We start from the raw sequence: 16,735 nt of genomic DNA, 5'->3' as shown, positions 1-16,735 counted from the left end.
TAGTGACATCACATCATCATGTCCATATATGGGCACATCACATTTGATAGTGATAGTGTAGACAGATCTTAAGATTAGTTTTCATATAACATGATAGCACAAATATCACTCGCAAGTATTACCAGAATTTTCAGCTTTAGGATTATAAAAAGATTATGTGGTCAGAAAAATGGACAATTAAAATCTTTAGAACCAGGTCGCTAAACAACCTTCTCTAAGATATCTATAATTTCACACTTTTCTAATCCAAGTGTTTATAATTTGGATTTTAATGTAGGTTCCTTGCCATTTACTCATTTCATAGTTTTACACCAAACATTCTATCTGTTTCTCATTAGCCCCTTTCTCACAGATGTGCCTGCAATATACCGGTACAGTGCTGGCGTCGTGCCGGTATCGTTACCGGCATATACCCATTCTCATCGGACTATCGTGCCGGAAATATAACCGGAAGTATACCGGCTTTCTGTGAGAAAGGAGTCGGGCATATTCGGCCAATAAAAAGTCTCTGACAAAATAATTATTGAGGGCGTCCTTTATTGTTATTATTTTTGTCTAGCGATGATATGGCGGCGAATGTTAAGTTACAGATTATTATCTTCCTTTATAGCATATTTATGCAATACATGCTATGTACAGTATATTGTGCATATATTATACAGGTATAACAATTAATTTGCCGTCATCGGCAATCTGTAAAACACCTTAGAAGGCTGTAGGCCTACAAGTTACAAGGCGACGAAAGGTCAGGCACCAACAAACAAAGAGCTAATGGCCTAGCCTAGCGGCCTATATAGATTATGCTACAAATTTCTTCTTGTCCCCTTATTTTAAGCAGCTCTCTTATCTCATTATCCCTCCAGTTCGACATTATTATTGTTAATTGAATTGAATAGGCGCCAAAGTGATACACTTGACTGCGCAAGGTGTCAAAGCCTCGACGGGGAACCCCGGAATATAACGGCAATACGTTCTCACAGAATGCCCGTCTGGCATTGCGGGGAATATCCCTAGAATATTACTAGGTCTAAAGCAGGTCATGTCGATGCCGGCATGGTGCCGGCATGATGCCAGGATGACCCGTTCTCACAGAAAACCATACCGGCATGGTAATGGTATATTCCCGCAATATTCCTGGCACACAACTCTGTGAGAAAGGGGCTTTATTGTGGCCATCCATTGGCCATGGAAGCCATCACATATCAGGGAAAAAAACACCAAAAGCTTGTCCCCTCACTGAGGCTCTTCCCTACCCATGTGGAGGGGGAGTTTAAGTAAGTTTTTCAGTCATTACGATGATATCTGCTAGTGCACTTCACTATTTTTTTTATATTGTTTCTTGGCTTGTAATCCCATTGAAATTGTATTTGGCATCCATTGCCTCGCCAGAGTAAGAATCAAGTATTTTGTCCAACAAACATTCACGCATTCAAGTTTGGTTCATTCCTCATGCCAAGCGTTACAACTACATGATATTATTAAATACAAATTGTTAAAACAATGCATCATTCACATCCAGTGAACTTTACATTCTCAAATAATGTATACTAATTAGATAGTAAGCAAGCTTTAATTAGACAACCACTGAGTATAATAATTAAGTACGTTAATGAGAAAATAAGACTTAATAAAAATCATTAGTCGAGTGCACGTTTGCTAACTGCACACTGTTCTACTCCGAATAGTATAATTATTCGATTTAAAAGCCAGTACATGTTAGAACCATATAATTGAACAACATAAATATTGAAATTGGAGAAAGTTTTTCAAGAAAGGTCATGTTTTGCAATTCTATGTGTTATATTGTTGAATCAAATTAAATAATTACATAATTGAAAGTTGTTTTTGACATATAAAGAAACTGTAAGAGTAGTACAGTATTGTGTTACAAGTCAGAAACTCTGAATATTTATAAACAAAACAATGGCCTTTCCATTGGAATGGCTTGTCATATATCACAGTGGGTATAATTTTTACTTATCACTTGGCAGAGCTTTGATTTTTATCAGCTAACCTGACATTCCATCATTCCTTTCAAGTACGGTTTCATGCCAGTTTCCAATAGTGTTTATAATTTACATCAGTGTCATCATCAGTATGTCAAAATTTTACATATTTACACATGCTAAATTATATTTTTTAAATTACTGTACATTACATACATTTCTCATCCATGGCATGGAAAAGTGTCTCCTTAATAGAGGGGATTAGTTGTAATGTTAAAAAATACATTTGTAATGTTATGGAAGTGTCCCTGAATAGGGGTGTCCCTTATATGTTATTTTAAGCAATTAAATATATATATTTATGGTTGTACCACTGACACTGTATAGTAAAAACCATTTCAGACAACCATTCAAGTGAAAATCTACTGTACCTTATAAGACAGCTGCATTATCAAAAAGAACCACAAATTGAATGTGTGCTGTTTTCAAAGAATTTTACCTTTTTGAATAATAGTATTAGTATTATGACTTTCTCTGTCTAGCAAAATGCTGACTGAAAAAGGGGTGACCTTTTACAGCTGATTTGTCATGCAGTTTATCAATGACCTTTATTGGGGAAACCCCAAGGTCATTGCTCATTCATGCTCTATTTCTAGACAGCTTTGTTGACCACTGGTCAAGCTATATCAGCCATTTCATTGCCAAGGTCTTGGTATAGTTTACTAGTAGGCATCATTGATATTTGACCTAAATAAGCCTGTACAGTACTGTACTTTTATGACATTGGCATAGGTTGTACTAGTACTACATTTCTGTGTTGACTGACTGAAAGACAGTAAAATATTATATCCTAGATCCTAGCCACTTTGTTTTCCAATTTTAGATTCAAAATTACTGTACTGTATGAAACTGTATAGAACAATTATTTTGTTTACAATTTTTAATGTCATTTCTGTATCATATTTTTACCACCTTATATGATTGCTTCACCATTTGCCTGTTTCCAATAATATCTCCATAAATATTCTTACTGTGGTGGTCTTTTCAACCTGTTAACCTCATTTACCCAATCAGCTTTGAATACATCTGATGATAATTATTAATGCAATATTTGAGACTCCCTGTCATACTCTAGACATCATCATTTTTAATTTAAATCGTATGTGCCCTTAAATCTTTAAAATACCAGAATCTTTTTGTACAAATTTGTTTAAAACATTGTTTTCAAAGGATTGTAGTGTGTATCATAATGATTGGTGTAGGTATTTATTTTAGACATTTTTTACAAATTTTATAAAATATTCATCAAACAGGAACAATAACAGCCAATGTTAGAGATTGTTTATTGTAGTATTTTTAGGTTGATGATATGATAGGTTCTAAGTTTAAGCCATCTGCCTTGCATTGGTTTGATGCGACTTATACAGTATTTTGTTAATTAGATTCATTATACATTCTAGTAATTCTTGCGTTTCACTTTTATTCTATGTATAGATAGGCCTACAATTGAATCCAATCAAAATGATGACGATAACTGCAGAGTGAATCAAATTAAATCAACATAAACTCTTAGAAATTAGTGATTTTCACAGAGCAATACTCATTGTGTTTTACCAATGAACGAGAAGATAATTATCACCAGGTATTAAAAACACCTGTATATAGGTATGCCTACAGGTAGAGGCATTGTTACTGCCAGTGTACAATTATAATAAATGGTTTTATATAACACCTATATAAATTCCTGTCATTTGATTGGAAGAATGTGGGTCACATGGCGTGCAATAGTACGCACTATTCAACGATCGTTAAATAGTACTTTTTGAAACATTTTTGCCTCGTTGATATAACCTTTCATCATTCACCTCGTGCCATTATTTGTACCATTGCACTCATAAACATTCATTATTTGTATAATATACCATTATTATCTCAGTGTAAGTAGTTGGGCAGAGAGGTTAGTTAAGCTTTGTCTACACTATCAAACTTTATGTGACAACAAATGTGATGTACCCATATATGCCTAAGGTATTTTAAGGCCTGTCATACTATGTACAAAAGTAATTCTATCTCTCCTTTCATTTTAGGTCAATTTATTGCCAGAATTCCTGTTGATAACCGCAAAATCAAAAGACAAACAATCGGGAAAAGAGTGTCACAAATGATAACGATTTAGACAACACTTTTGTTAGTTTACCACCATACCAGGTAAGATTATTGAGATGAAAAAAAACCATTTTATATAATAATTTAAAGCTGGGTTGTCAATTCATTATACTTTAATTGTTATATACTAAATTGCAGTAATATTACATGCTAAAAAAAGTAAAAACATTAAATATTATTGAGCAAAATTTAGCTGGCATGTTTGTCCCTCGTGGAGTGTGAATTCAACAGGTCACTCAGTTACACAACAGATACAAAATAAATTTCAACATGCAACAGGTAGATATCGAACATTGCTATGGTAACGGACGACAATCAGGAAACTAATTTAGTACAATTATACTATTCAAAAGCACTGAGTAATAGTGTTTACACCTGAAAAACAAATTAAAAAAATATGCATGTAATGATATGTTTGTTTAATTAATCAACCATTGCTCTGATTGTTGTTAATATTTTTGTTAATTTTATTTCGTTAAAAGCAAATAGAAAGAAATGCAAATGGAAAGTTATGGTTTTTACTGTTGTGAAAATTTGCTATATTTTTATTTAACAATGATGAATTACAGAAGACGCAATCTATTTAATACTATCCCCATCAGGTCCACAATCTCGTACTGTATGGTACAATGTCTAGATAAAGAAAGGTAACGATATGGGCCACTCAAATTACCTTTCTTTTGCCTACTGACTAAAACAATAGCACTATTTAACCGTACATGTTCTACTGCAGGCCTGTTCTACTGTATGTAGAGAGTGGAGTTGTGGCTTGGATGATGCTGTGCTACCACTTCAAGGGTCCTGGGTTCCTGTCACATGTCAGGATTTTTTCTAAGGACAAAATTACTACCAAAGACTTGTAATCTTGTGAACCTCTGAGGGTTCCTAATGATCAGAAATTGCTGGATGGATCACCTTCTTTAAATATGGTCAACAAAAAAAATGTCAGGACATTATGGGCATGTAGTTTATAGTGGTCTAGTGGGCAACAACAAATGTGATAGGCCTCAAGATTATATATGACGCCACTAAAGCAATATTTGATAAACTAATAGAAGACGAAAGGATATTGTAATTAAAGGCTGCAGGTGGAGATTTTAATTAATAAAGAGAGATTTGTAAATGATGCATTCTGGGATATTATCATAATCATTATGGGATGTTGCAATTACTGAAGGCATGCAGGTTCTATAGTGGTGAAATAATTAATCGATAACAATGTAATTATATTTTAATTTATGATGAACTGTAGTGTAAAACTGAATATTGAATGTTTATAATTACTGGTATGAGACCACATGCTTTGACACAAAATACAGTTTGGAAGGTGGACTTAACAGTCAAAATGTGGTAGTTTGGCGTATACCATGTACAGAAAGATGATCAAGTCCCGTGTTCATTTTGAACGTAGGAGAATAAGCTGTTAGGAGCTCATTTTAGTAAGCCTCGGCATTATGTGGTAGGGTGGCCAGTCCATTCCATGCAGTCTTATCCTTCCTGGTGTTTTCAACTACCGTATGTACTCATTTGACAGTTGTGAACTGGGAGTTTTTGGGAATTGAACACGGATCTCACTGTGAGTGAGTCAAGTGTCCAATGTACAGTACAACCTGTATTCAGGGATACCTACTGTATATGTACTATATAGATCATTTCATTTGCAAGAAATGACTGCTAAAACTTAAATTTAGGTTGAGTTGAGCTTATATGCCAATCTTTAATTGTAAATAAATTTTGATTTATATATATATTAGATTCATTCTACCATGAAAAACCTCCCAAATTATTTTATGACATTTATTCATGAACCTTTTCATTGGTTTGAACAGACACAGAGTAATCTGCAGTAAGATAATGGGGTCATCTGGGCCTTGTTTTTATCTCAGAACAGATTGGCTAAGCCCCACTGAAATTCTACTCCTGGAAATAATTATCTCGTATCGTTTGAAAATCCTCATCAGGGCAAAAATTAACTCTGATGGCCCAGATTAACTGGTTGCTTTTAATTTGGCCACGTCTCAGCAGGAGAAGGTGCTTGCGAACACCTGGATAGTACTCGCGGGAGATTCTGTCTAAATCTCGGAATGTACATATTTAATTACTAGTGTATAGATATAAATTACATTTTTCCCACCATGTTTGGTGTGGTAACAGAAACCTGCCTACTGGTTGATAATTTCTGGAATTCAAACCCAAAATTAAATTAGTACTGATGAGATTCATTCTGGTGTCTGATCACCGCGACCAATTATACAAAAATCGCTGTCGGCCGTTGATCAGTGAAAGAATAGGATTGCGCTTTAAATACACAGAGGTGGATTCCAACTTGACAGCTACAGATTGTATTCTCGTTGATAAATTGATTAACGAATATATGACTTGCCGTTTGATTATTCATCAAATGAATATGATAACGTTGTCAAGAGTTGTTTTTAGGCGTGTATCACCACCAACCAAGCAGCCTGATGAGATACCGAGGCTAGGCCCCCGAGGCACATTATAGCATAGTGATGTTGTTACTTAGACCAGCTTGTGATTCTGGCGCAGTACATGGCCTTTTGCTATCTTCCAATACAGACACTAGATTAGCCAATTACAATTCTGCTATTAAAAGAATTATTTAATTAATAATGTAGTGTAATATTAATTATATTAATATACAAACATTCAAATCTAAAAATATAGTTTACCCAGAAGCCGATGAGTGGTTTCCATAGATTTTATATATTACAAATCTAGAACTCGTTTCTTCTTCACAATTCGGAATTGTATCATCTTTATTATAGTTATTGTATAATTGTTTTGTTTAGTCGTATTCTTACATACCTAGATACTGAATTTAGCAAGTATAATAAAGAATTTGAGTTGGTACTCAAGTCAATTAGCCATTAGCAGTCAAACTCAGCTCATTTGCATATATGAAGTTTAGGGTCAACTAGCCTAGGGTTAACTTTACCCATCACTGATCATGCTACAAACCAGATGTGCTTCCCAGTTTACCATAAAGTTTTATCATTTTTGTAACTAACGTTAATTTCAGTATTTTCATAATTTTCGCTTGAGCAATCATTGAATTTATATCCACAATGGTATAACATCAACAAGTGTCTCCATTAAATCTTTAAGAGTTTATTTTAGTGGGCCCTATGGATGCTCAATGTGTTTTACCAGCCCAAAAGCCATGTCAATTTTTAAAAATACATTCCATAGGAAATATTATTTTAGATTGAAAAACCCACTCATGTTTTTTTATAGGCCAAATTATTGAAACATGGCTTTCAATTTATAGATATAATTGATTCCGTGGATAATCCGGCAGGATCCTGGGGTGTCAAGTGTCTGTCAACGAGTAGGTATCAAATATACAGCTTTGTTTTTCTTACCCTCTCCGTTTTAAGTTTCCCACTGCTAAATTTTACCGCCATTGTTCATTAGTGAAATTATAATAGAATTACGGATAAATTTAGATATAATATCAAATAACAGAAGGCTACTACATAAGTAAACCGTAATCAACAAAAAATGTGAATAACTTTATTAAAATTACAAAATGGCATATTCAAAGTTTGATTTGATTCCTCTTTATGTTTTACAGGTTTTGGAGGACAATTAATGATGAATTGAAATGATTAAGATGATTTTTTTTGTCTAGATTACAGATTTGTTTAGAAAGTTTTTAAAATTAGCAAAGGTTCAGTGAAAGAACCCTGAGTAAAAGTTTCTTTTTAATTTTGTTTTAGAAAACTTTTTCAATGTTTGTCTAATTTCATTTCAAAGGCAATTATAAGTGTTTTGTTATTCACTTTAATTTGACTATCAGTGTCGCAAGTTTAGCAAAAATGAGTGCAAATAATGAACTTGGAAACAAACGGACTTGATTAGTAAGTGACAGGTTCCAGATAAAACATTAACAGTAAATTTCAATCAAGCTTAGCCTGCCGGAAATTCACCTAAATACTGCGTGATGTATGCACATGGACCCCGACTACGTGCATGAGCCACGTGACTCATCCTTTACACTCACGATCGTTGCGTCTTTAGAGAGATCCATTGCAATTATCACATTTCCTTCGTATTATTTGCTCTGTTCAGAAACTTGTCCACGCTGTTCGCATGATTAAAACTGACTTCTTGCGCTAACATGAATTCCACATGTTTTCCTGATATTCGTAAACAATTTTCTGGTTTTTTTTCCATGCGGAATACACAGAAAAGCCTGGAAATTTCCAATGGGTTTCTGGATAAAATGAACGATACATTTAACAAGATTTGTTGTTGATATAAAGTATGATCTCCTCAGGAAACGAGTCAAGTTATTGCGGCAAATTAGATTATCCAGTGAACTAGAAATAAATGGCAGGACACCACCAGCTAATTGTCCACTGCGCAGGGTTGTAGGTCCTTTATTAATCACCTGATAATACTTGTCCTTGTCGTAACAATCTGTAAGAAAACAATGATATCGTAATAAGAAAACATTCTATAGTAGTTACATTTTTTTATATTTTGTGTACCGTAATATATGCACCCAAACTGTGTATTACATAGCCACTTGTTATTAGTGAATATTTTCATACTTTAATATAACAGCAATCCATGTGTGTAATGTGTCATTTTAATCCTATGTATGGTCTCAAAACCTTACAAGTCACAATGCTTGGAGAATCTTACAAGTATGATAAATTATGTTCCGAGTTCAATAGGAAAAATGAATTCGTTACTATCAAATTGCTACTGAGCAAAGACGACAAAGAGCTTGTTGTTTTTCTTAAATCCCTATTAATTATTTTTATAATTTACTCAATTAGAACAATAGAACAGTTTTTAATTTATGTACAGTCGTCAGACTTCATCAAAAGAGTCATTGTGGTATGTTTTTTATGGGTTCTGCTTTTTTGGCATTGCTTCACAGCGCTTTACTTGTTTTACCAGAATGAACTCATCAATTATAGAATATGTTTTAACAAGAGCATTATTGTTTCCTTTTTGTATATATAATAATTAAAAATGAATCGTAGCTATGTATGATTTGATGGGGGACAAATTATTAACTGTTAGTTGGCAAGGTCAAAAAATATAACAGTTTCCTCACGTATTAATGCAACACTCAATCAACAATTTCTGAGAGTTTTTGAAAAGCATACAAGTTTGAATTTTAATTAACTTTGATTGTTATCATTGTACAAGTTTTTAAAGAATCCAACTGCGGAATGTTCACGCATGGATAATTTAAGTATACAATAAGTGTTATTACGCTATTGTATGATATCCATTTTGGTTTGTTTTCCGGCCAAGTTCTAGTTGCTAGCTGATTAACTGCTCGTTATTGTCGTTGTCGGAAAGTTATAAATATGATTTGCCTCCGTGTTAATCCTTTTTAAGTCGACGACTGGTAAAGGAGCTAGGGAATCGGTTCCTAAAGGAAATACAGGCACAAAATGAAGGAAGTTGCTACTAGCCTTGTTTGTTGAGAAACACAAAAATGAAGGTCGTTTTTTGTTCTACTAAGTACTGTGGTTTATGATTGATTAAAATATGAATTATAATGAATAAACATCACATTTTTATGCATAATTCTTTAATCTCTATTAAAAAAAATATATTTTTTGCATTTTTATTACTACCTAAAAAGATTAACTACCTTAACTTATAAGTATTTAAAAAAAAAGCATACTTGAAAATGAACAGTCTCTGAGAAAGCTATGATCAGATGCATTCCTATTTCCTCTACTACTTTATCACCTGCCAAAAAAACCCATAATGGTTGGTATATCTTGTGAAGTTAAGAAAGGCCAAAACTTACATACTCTGCTACAAATTGACAGTCATATTAAAAATAAAATTATGAAAATATATGATTACAAACCTTTGACTGTTTCAGAACCTTAAAAACTAATATAATCACAACAAATTGAAGGTAAGTTAATATATAGATAAGGATTAAAAGAAATACTATTCTTTGTCTTTGAAGACATTTGAACCTTTTATAGAAACATAGGTATAACAAAAATGTAAAAGTATGCAATAATTCATGCAATACCAAACAAACATGTGCAGATTGAAGTCATGGCAGTTATGACAGTGAGATTGCAAGATTTGCGAGATTTATCTCATGTGGGAGTTACAAAACAATGTGATAGTGTAGCCTTACCAGGTTAAAGTTCATGATTCCCCCAGGTCAAAGTTCATGATTCCCCCAGGTCAAAGTTCATGATTCCCCAATCTTAGTTTCTCTTTGTAGGTTAATGGTTAAAGTGACCCACTTAAATGGTTAGGTCAGGTTTGTTCGAATGTACTTTTTATATTGAATTTTATTTTTATATTAGTGCAGGTACATGTCAAGATTTAAGATAAAAATGTACACCTCGTGCCAACCAGTACTACTACTAGATTACAATTATTTATATGCAATGATATTTTATAAGTCTTGAATCTTCAAACAGTCTTGCCTAGCCATCTGAATGTCCCAAGTTATATCATATTCTTAAAATTTAATGTTTTTTTTTTTTAAATAAATTTTTTTACCTGATTTAAATATTTTTGGCCTATTTAATCACCTATTTAAAATTATTGATATAAATATTTTAATTTTTTTTATATATATATTGTATTATTCTATACATATTATAATTATAGTAAAACTAAAAAATGTTTCTTGCATTGACCTTGGTTCTTTTCATTTAATCTGTTTAATAACTCTTTCTTCCGATTATTTCCCCGCTGCGAAGGGCTTAGCAATAAAACATTATAAATAACATTGATATGGACCGTTAGCTAAGGACTTAAACAGGCATATAATGGAAAACATGTGGGAAAAAGGATTCCTTTTGAATTGATTTTTCTTAGCAACATTTTTCCTTGGTTCCTTACAAAGGGATTACTAGGAATAAGTCAGCTCGGAGTCAAGGACATGTGGTTTTAAAATTTTATATTTAAAGAAGTGAATAAAAGTTGTGAAGACCCAAATTCTATCATTCTTGGAAAACTGCTATTTTACTACACAGTCAAAAATGGAAAGATTATTGTACGACATATCGTTTTAATAAAGTATACCCTTTTAAATATGTTGGTGTTTTTTTTTTAAGTTAAGGCTTGCTGAAACTTTTACAGCTGACCAGTGAAATAGGTCAATAAATAAACCAGGAAGTGTTAATTAATGTAAAAACCGTACTATACTACTTAACTTGAAATAAAAACATTGTGATTTAATTTGACTAATTAACTTCAAGTACTTTGTTTTTCTACAAACTTTGCTAATTTAATTAATTTTCTATCCTAACAATTGAGAAAATTAATATTGTTTACAATTACTATGGTAATAATACAGTGAGAAGGTTCATACAAGTTGTAGATTTTCATTTAATACTTTCCCAAAGTAATTATTTCTTCGGGGCTGGGCAATGTCTAGAGAAATCCAAAAGTTGCTACTGTCCGTAGACACATGTACCGGTATGTATTTCTGGTATTCTTTTTTTTTCTGGGCTAGCATAATGACATGTGGGCTATTAATATTTTTATTGGGCTATTGCAGGACAAACACAACTGTATAATTGTCACTTCATTGTTTTTCGTTTTTTATTTATACTCTTTTATTTTTGATACAAAACTTCACTTCCCTCTTAAGATCAAATTAATTTCCTTATTGGATGGTAAACAACTGGAATTATGAAAATCTGTTGAATGACTTTACACAGCTTAAACAGAAAGCGTTCATTGTTCTTTTTTTTGCGGAGGCTTATTCTGGGTAATAATTATCATACTATATGTTCTTAAAAACTAGAGAATGATTGTTATTTAATAGGATTTTTGCATTGGTGATTAAACATGGTTACTTTTGAATACGTCTCTTGGTTGAATGATTTTAGAATAAGCGAAACGACTTGGTGGAACAAAGCCTTCATGACTTCAATAAATTTACCGGGTTGATTGGGGCACAGACTACCTTAAGAGAGTGTTCTTTTGTTTACACTCTTTTCAATTATAAATAAACGGGTCAAAAGGGGCCTGCAAAATTTGCAAGATAATGGAATCTGTAAGACTAAATAAGATACCTGCATTGCTGTGTTGGTCGTCGTCGTTTCAATGAATTACAAAATTACATTTAGGATCCTCTGGTTTGCTACTGTACTATACATGTTAATATTATTATTTAGGCATTTCGCCAAACTTTTCCGGTGGTGTCTGATAACTTGGGTCTTTAGTTATGAACTTCTGAATTCATAAATGTAGTTTACTAAAACATCTTTATTGGAGTACTTTATTCAGATATTATTAAATCTTGAAAAAAAAAAAGAAACAAAACACTACTGTTGAATAATTAAATTTAATTAGTGTATGCATGAAGAAATTCTGTATGTTATATAACAGTGATATGTACTTCCTATGGACTCAAGGAATTTTGCCTCTTATGTAATATAAATAGATAAGCTTACATTTTAATTAAAAGAAAAGATTGTTTTCATTGTATTCTGGTCAATATGAAACAGAAGTACAGTACATGGTGTTAGCTTGTTCACATTTTTTATTACACCTAAAGCTTGGTTCCCACTAGAACGTAACGCAAGGACGTAAACGCAACGCAAGCGTTTTAACTAATGACAAGCGAAGTTAGCAATCACAAGCGAATAAGCCATCGCTTGTGATTGGTCAATTCACTTGCGTTGCGTTACGTCCTTGCGTTGCGTCGCTAGTGGGAACCACGCTTTACTGACCACACGCAGACAACACACTGGACATTACATTCACAGTTTTTAAAAGGTTGTACTATCACGAATAAGGCGTGGGATTCGAACCCAATATTTTTTTGGAAGATCATGTGTTTGTTTCCGATATGTCAGATTGGGTAAAATCAGTCAATCTAATCAACTGACTTTCAATCATAAGTAGGTAAGAACAAGAATTGTGTTTGTTTCAAAATGATTGCATAAAGCATTTTAAAATGACAAGGGTACAACATTCAGGTATTTAATCTCTCAAATACTTCTTAATAATTACATGCCTTGCCTAGCCAAGACTGATCAGGAAAAGAACTTAATATTGCTCTGATCTCATCTTTCACAGTCATTAGTTACCAAGGCGACGGCCTTAAACTTTTCCCCCTTTGGTGATGGAACATAAATTAATGAGATTTTTGACCAATTAGGAAAGGGCTTGATACCAGGCCAGTAACTTTATGGGTTATTAGTTAGATAGCTAGCCCCATCTGGGAGGTTGTCATTACTCTCCTTAAATTTCTAAAACCCTTGATAATTGCTCTATTGCTGAATATTGTGAATTATTACACTAATCATAAACAAAAGTAGGAAGGCATCTGTTTTTATCTATAAACATTAACTAAAGTTATTTAAAACTTGCATGTTGGACAGTTTAATGAATGAATAATATAGTTCTTGTATCATTAAACATCAAAAAGTATTTACAGTTCCATAGCCAACAGAAATAAAATGGTGCAGTTGCAAGAAAAGGGTACAATCTCTTTGCGGGCCTCTACGAAAAAGTTACCAACCTTGATTAAGAACCAACAAGAACAGTTTTCCCAGGTTGAGGTCTATGTTTTTGGTCCGGTTGATCTTTTAATTTCTGTTTTATTTCATTAATTGTAAAATTTATTTTTGTTTCTTAGATCAAACAGCTGAACTTTTAAGATTTATTCATTAAAATCTTTTATTTGTTTTGTCATTAACTTTATCATATTTTGTTAATTGTTTAATTTCTCCATTCATCCATTAACGTCTTTAGTCACCCATGTATTTAGTCAATCATTCGTAATAATTAATTTATCCTTCCTATTCACCGATATTCTTTCCCAATTAATTATATAATATTATTATTTTCAGATTTTGGCAGAAATTTAATTCACAAAGTACAGAATGTTGATAAATTGCTCTTAATTTCCAAACGCAACGGAAACGTATATGCATGGTTTCACAAGAAAGTTCAGGTATTTATAAAACTTAAATAATTAGTGATCATTTAAAACTTTATTTTTAGTTAGGTTGTTTTTATGTATTTTTTATTTGTTGCCCACTTAAAGACTCGTTGATAGAGATTGTCTCGTGGGCCTTTCCGTACCTAATCAAGCAATACTAATCTCTAGTACAGTATATGCTCTTATGGTCATATCCCTATCTTTGAAATATTTCTTTTTATTGTTAAAAATTACTATTGGATGTGAAAATGTGTAATTAATCTTTGAAATTATGCTAGTACTGTACTTTAAACTGTATAGTACAAAGAGACACTAATAAAATTATAGTAGAAATATTTTTTCTCAGTGAAAATAAGCATCTAGATGATATATAGTTCTAAGGTTTGGATGGCGAAAATCAATATATGATATAAAATTTGTTATACACCATGTTTGTAGTTCTAAAAAGAACGGTTAAGCTTCTTTTCTAATTTTGTCGGGAAAGGTAGTGCACAAGGTATCTGTGGTGAAGGTAATTGTAAGTAAAGTTTGGTAGGAATAATGTGCGAAAAGATAAGACATCCAGTGAAATGGATTTGAAAACTAGCTGTAGAAAATGCCTAAAGAAAAGAAAGCATAATTATAGTAGAAAATTCATAAAACAATTTTTGTTTTTCATTGATTGTGGATGTAAGACCCCATTTACACTTACGATTTAGGCCGGCCCTGGGTCGGCCCTGGGTCGGCAATTGATAAGTGTAAATACTCCAAAAAGTTAGGCCGGCCCTGGGCCGGACGCAGATCTGGGCCACCTCTCCAGGTAGGTTCAGGAGCGGCTTTTACGTTTGGGCCGGCTTACGCAGTGAACCGTGAACAACGTTTGACCTTTTTATGAGGTTGTTGTTATGACGATCCGACATTCTCAGTACATACCGTACCTTCCTCCTTTTCGGGCGACAATTTGTTTTCTTCATTAATATAGTTAAATTTATTTTCCGACATCTTCTTTCAATAAAGTATTCATCCGCTTGTTTCGCATATACATAAAATATAGCCATATTATAAATAAAACAGTGGGGTTCATTTTGTTTTTAATGGGACAAAAAACAACAATACAGTATAAATATAAAACGGTCGGTTCGCGCGGAGAGTTGAATTGACGATCGAGAGAGAAAAATGTAAACAAACTGTACTTCGTATCCCAGCATGCAATGGTACTTCCAATACAATTATTTACGACCAGTAATCTGCGTCGCTAGTGTAAACGCTCTGGGGCCGGCCTAAAAGGTAAATATTTGCAACCGGCCCAGGACCGGCCCTGGACCCAAACGTAAGTGTAAATGGGGTCTTAGTCTACTTTCAATTTTTAGCAGACCTTATTATTTATTCCAGATTGTGAACTTACAATATGAGTCATGAATCTTGGACACAGGTGTGCGTTCCAGCTTGTGGATCCAGTCCTTCCGCTGCGTTTTCCTCCATTGCTTTTCCTCTCGCTCATTAAAACTATTAATTTTCCGCAAATTAATGATTTACAAACTTCTGTTTTGAGATTAAATGAGTTCCTAACTGATAATTTAATTTTGTTTTATGTACCAAAACAAAATGGCTATTCTTCAGTGGCGGAATCAGGATTTTGAAATATATACGGCCTTAACAATTTTAAAATTGATAACTAACTATATGTCTTACTTTCTGCATTGTAATTTTTTAAATTTAGGTAGTATAGTAAATAATGAGAAGAGTGGGGTTGGAATTTGACAGACTGACAATTGTTTATTCCAGATTTGTTTTTTCAAGATAGCCATGTACTCTTAACGACGTCTTGTTAATTAACTTTTTTAAGATAGGTTGCATCCTGGTAATTTAATCATTAAGCAAGTTTATGTAATTACATAAGTCTCAACAGTAGATTAGAATCCATTTTGTCCAAGGCTGAAGCTACTTCAAAATATAAATATATATACTAAATTAGTTAGTCCTCACCTGTTTCAGTAATGTGCGATAATATTTTATGTCAATCAATATGCACTTAGGTTTTTAATTAGTTTCAAAGAATAAAAGTTGATGAAAGAATTAATTGTGCTTCCAGTAAACTACATTTTAAATTACATGATTTATAAAATGTCAAACATGAAACAGACTGAAAGAATAGATTTCAGCCTGAGAAAACATATTTCTTACAAAAAAAAGTGTTCATTAATTCATTTTAGTATGAAATTCCAATTCAGTCCAGGATTTTCTGTAGAAGGACACCCCAAGGGTTACTTTTTGACTGTATATTGTCAGTCGCTTGGGAAATCGTTTACCACAATTCTTTTTAAGTTTATGACGCCCTTCTGAAGTTAACGCAGTGTATATAGGAAGTTACCATACTTGATGGCTTGGTTGTAAAATTGAACTAAAGTGTAGTGGCCATTATTAGATATTTATATCTAAAAACATTATTTTAACACTTTACAGTACATTTTTTCATTTGATACAAGTATACCATATCTATTTTGTTGCTAATGAATTAAATGGTTGTACTTATTTGAGGTGGTTACTGAAATGGTAGAATAGGAAACACTCAAGTTCCGTCAAGTTTCGGTTACCGTGCATTAGCTTATGATAAATAAATGTAGAATTTAAACAAAATGGCATAAAATAACATGAATGTATCTTTTCCAAGTAATACATAATTATTGACTAAATCTTTATTATATACAATAAGTTG

The 16,735-nt window shown here is 32.8% G+C and overlaps 1 protein-coding gene across 2 annotated transcripts in view; it reads left to right on the top strand.

The window, feature by feature from the left end:
• Positions 1 to 16,735, top strand: part of LOC140056794 (zinc finger homeobox protein 3-like) — an 84,222-nt gene that overhangs the window by 9,265 nt on the left and 58,222 nt on the right. For both annotated transcript variants that reach the window (XM_072102278.1, XM_072102279.1), the window contains 2 exons: positions 4,034 to 4,154; positions 13,949 to 14,052. The gene's annotated coding sequence lies outside the window, so the exon portion shown is untranslated. The remainder of the gene's footprint in view (positions 1 to 4,033; positions 4,155 to 13,948; positions 14,053 to 16,735) is intronic.

This window comes from Antedon mediterranea, chromosome 8, assembly GCF_964355755.1.
Source record: "Antedon mediterranea chromosome 8, ecAntMedi1.1, whole genome shotgun sequence".
Lineage (NCBI taxonomy): Eukaryota > Metazoa > Echinodermata > Crinoidea > Comatulida > Antedonidae > Antedon > Antedon mediterranea.
The sequence above is the reverse complement of the archived record's forward strand: the minus strand, read 5'-3'. Positions and strand labels throughout refer to the sequence as shown.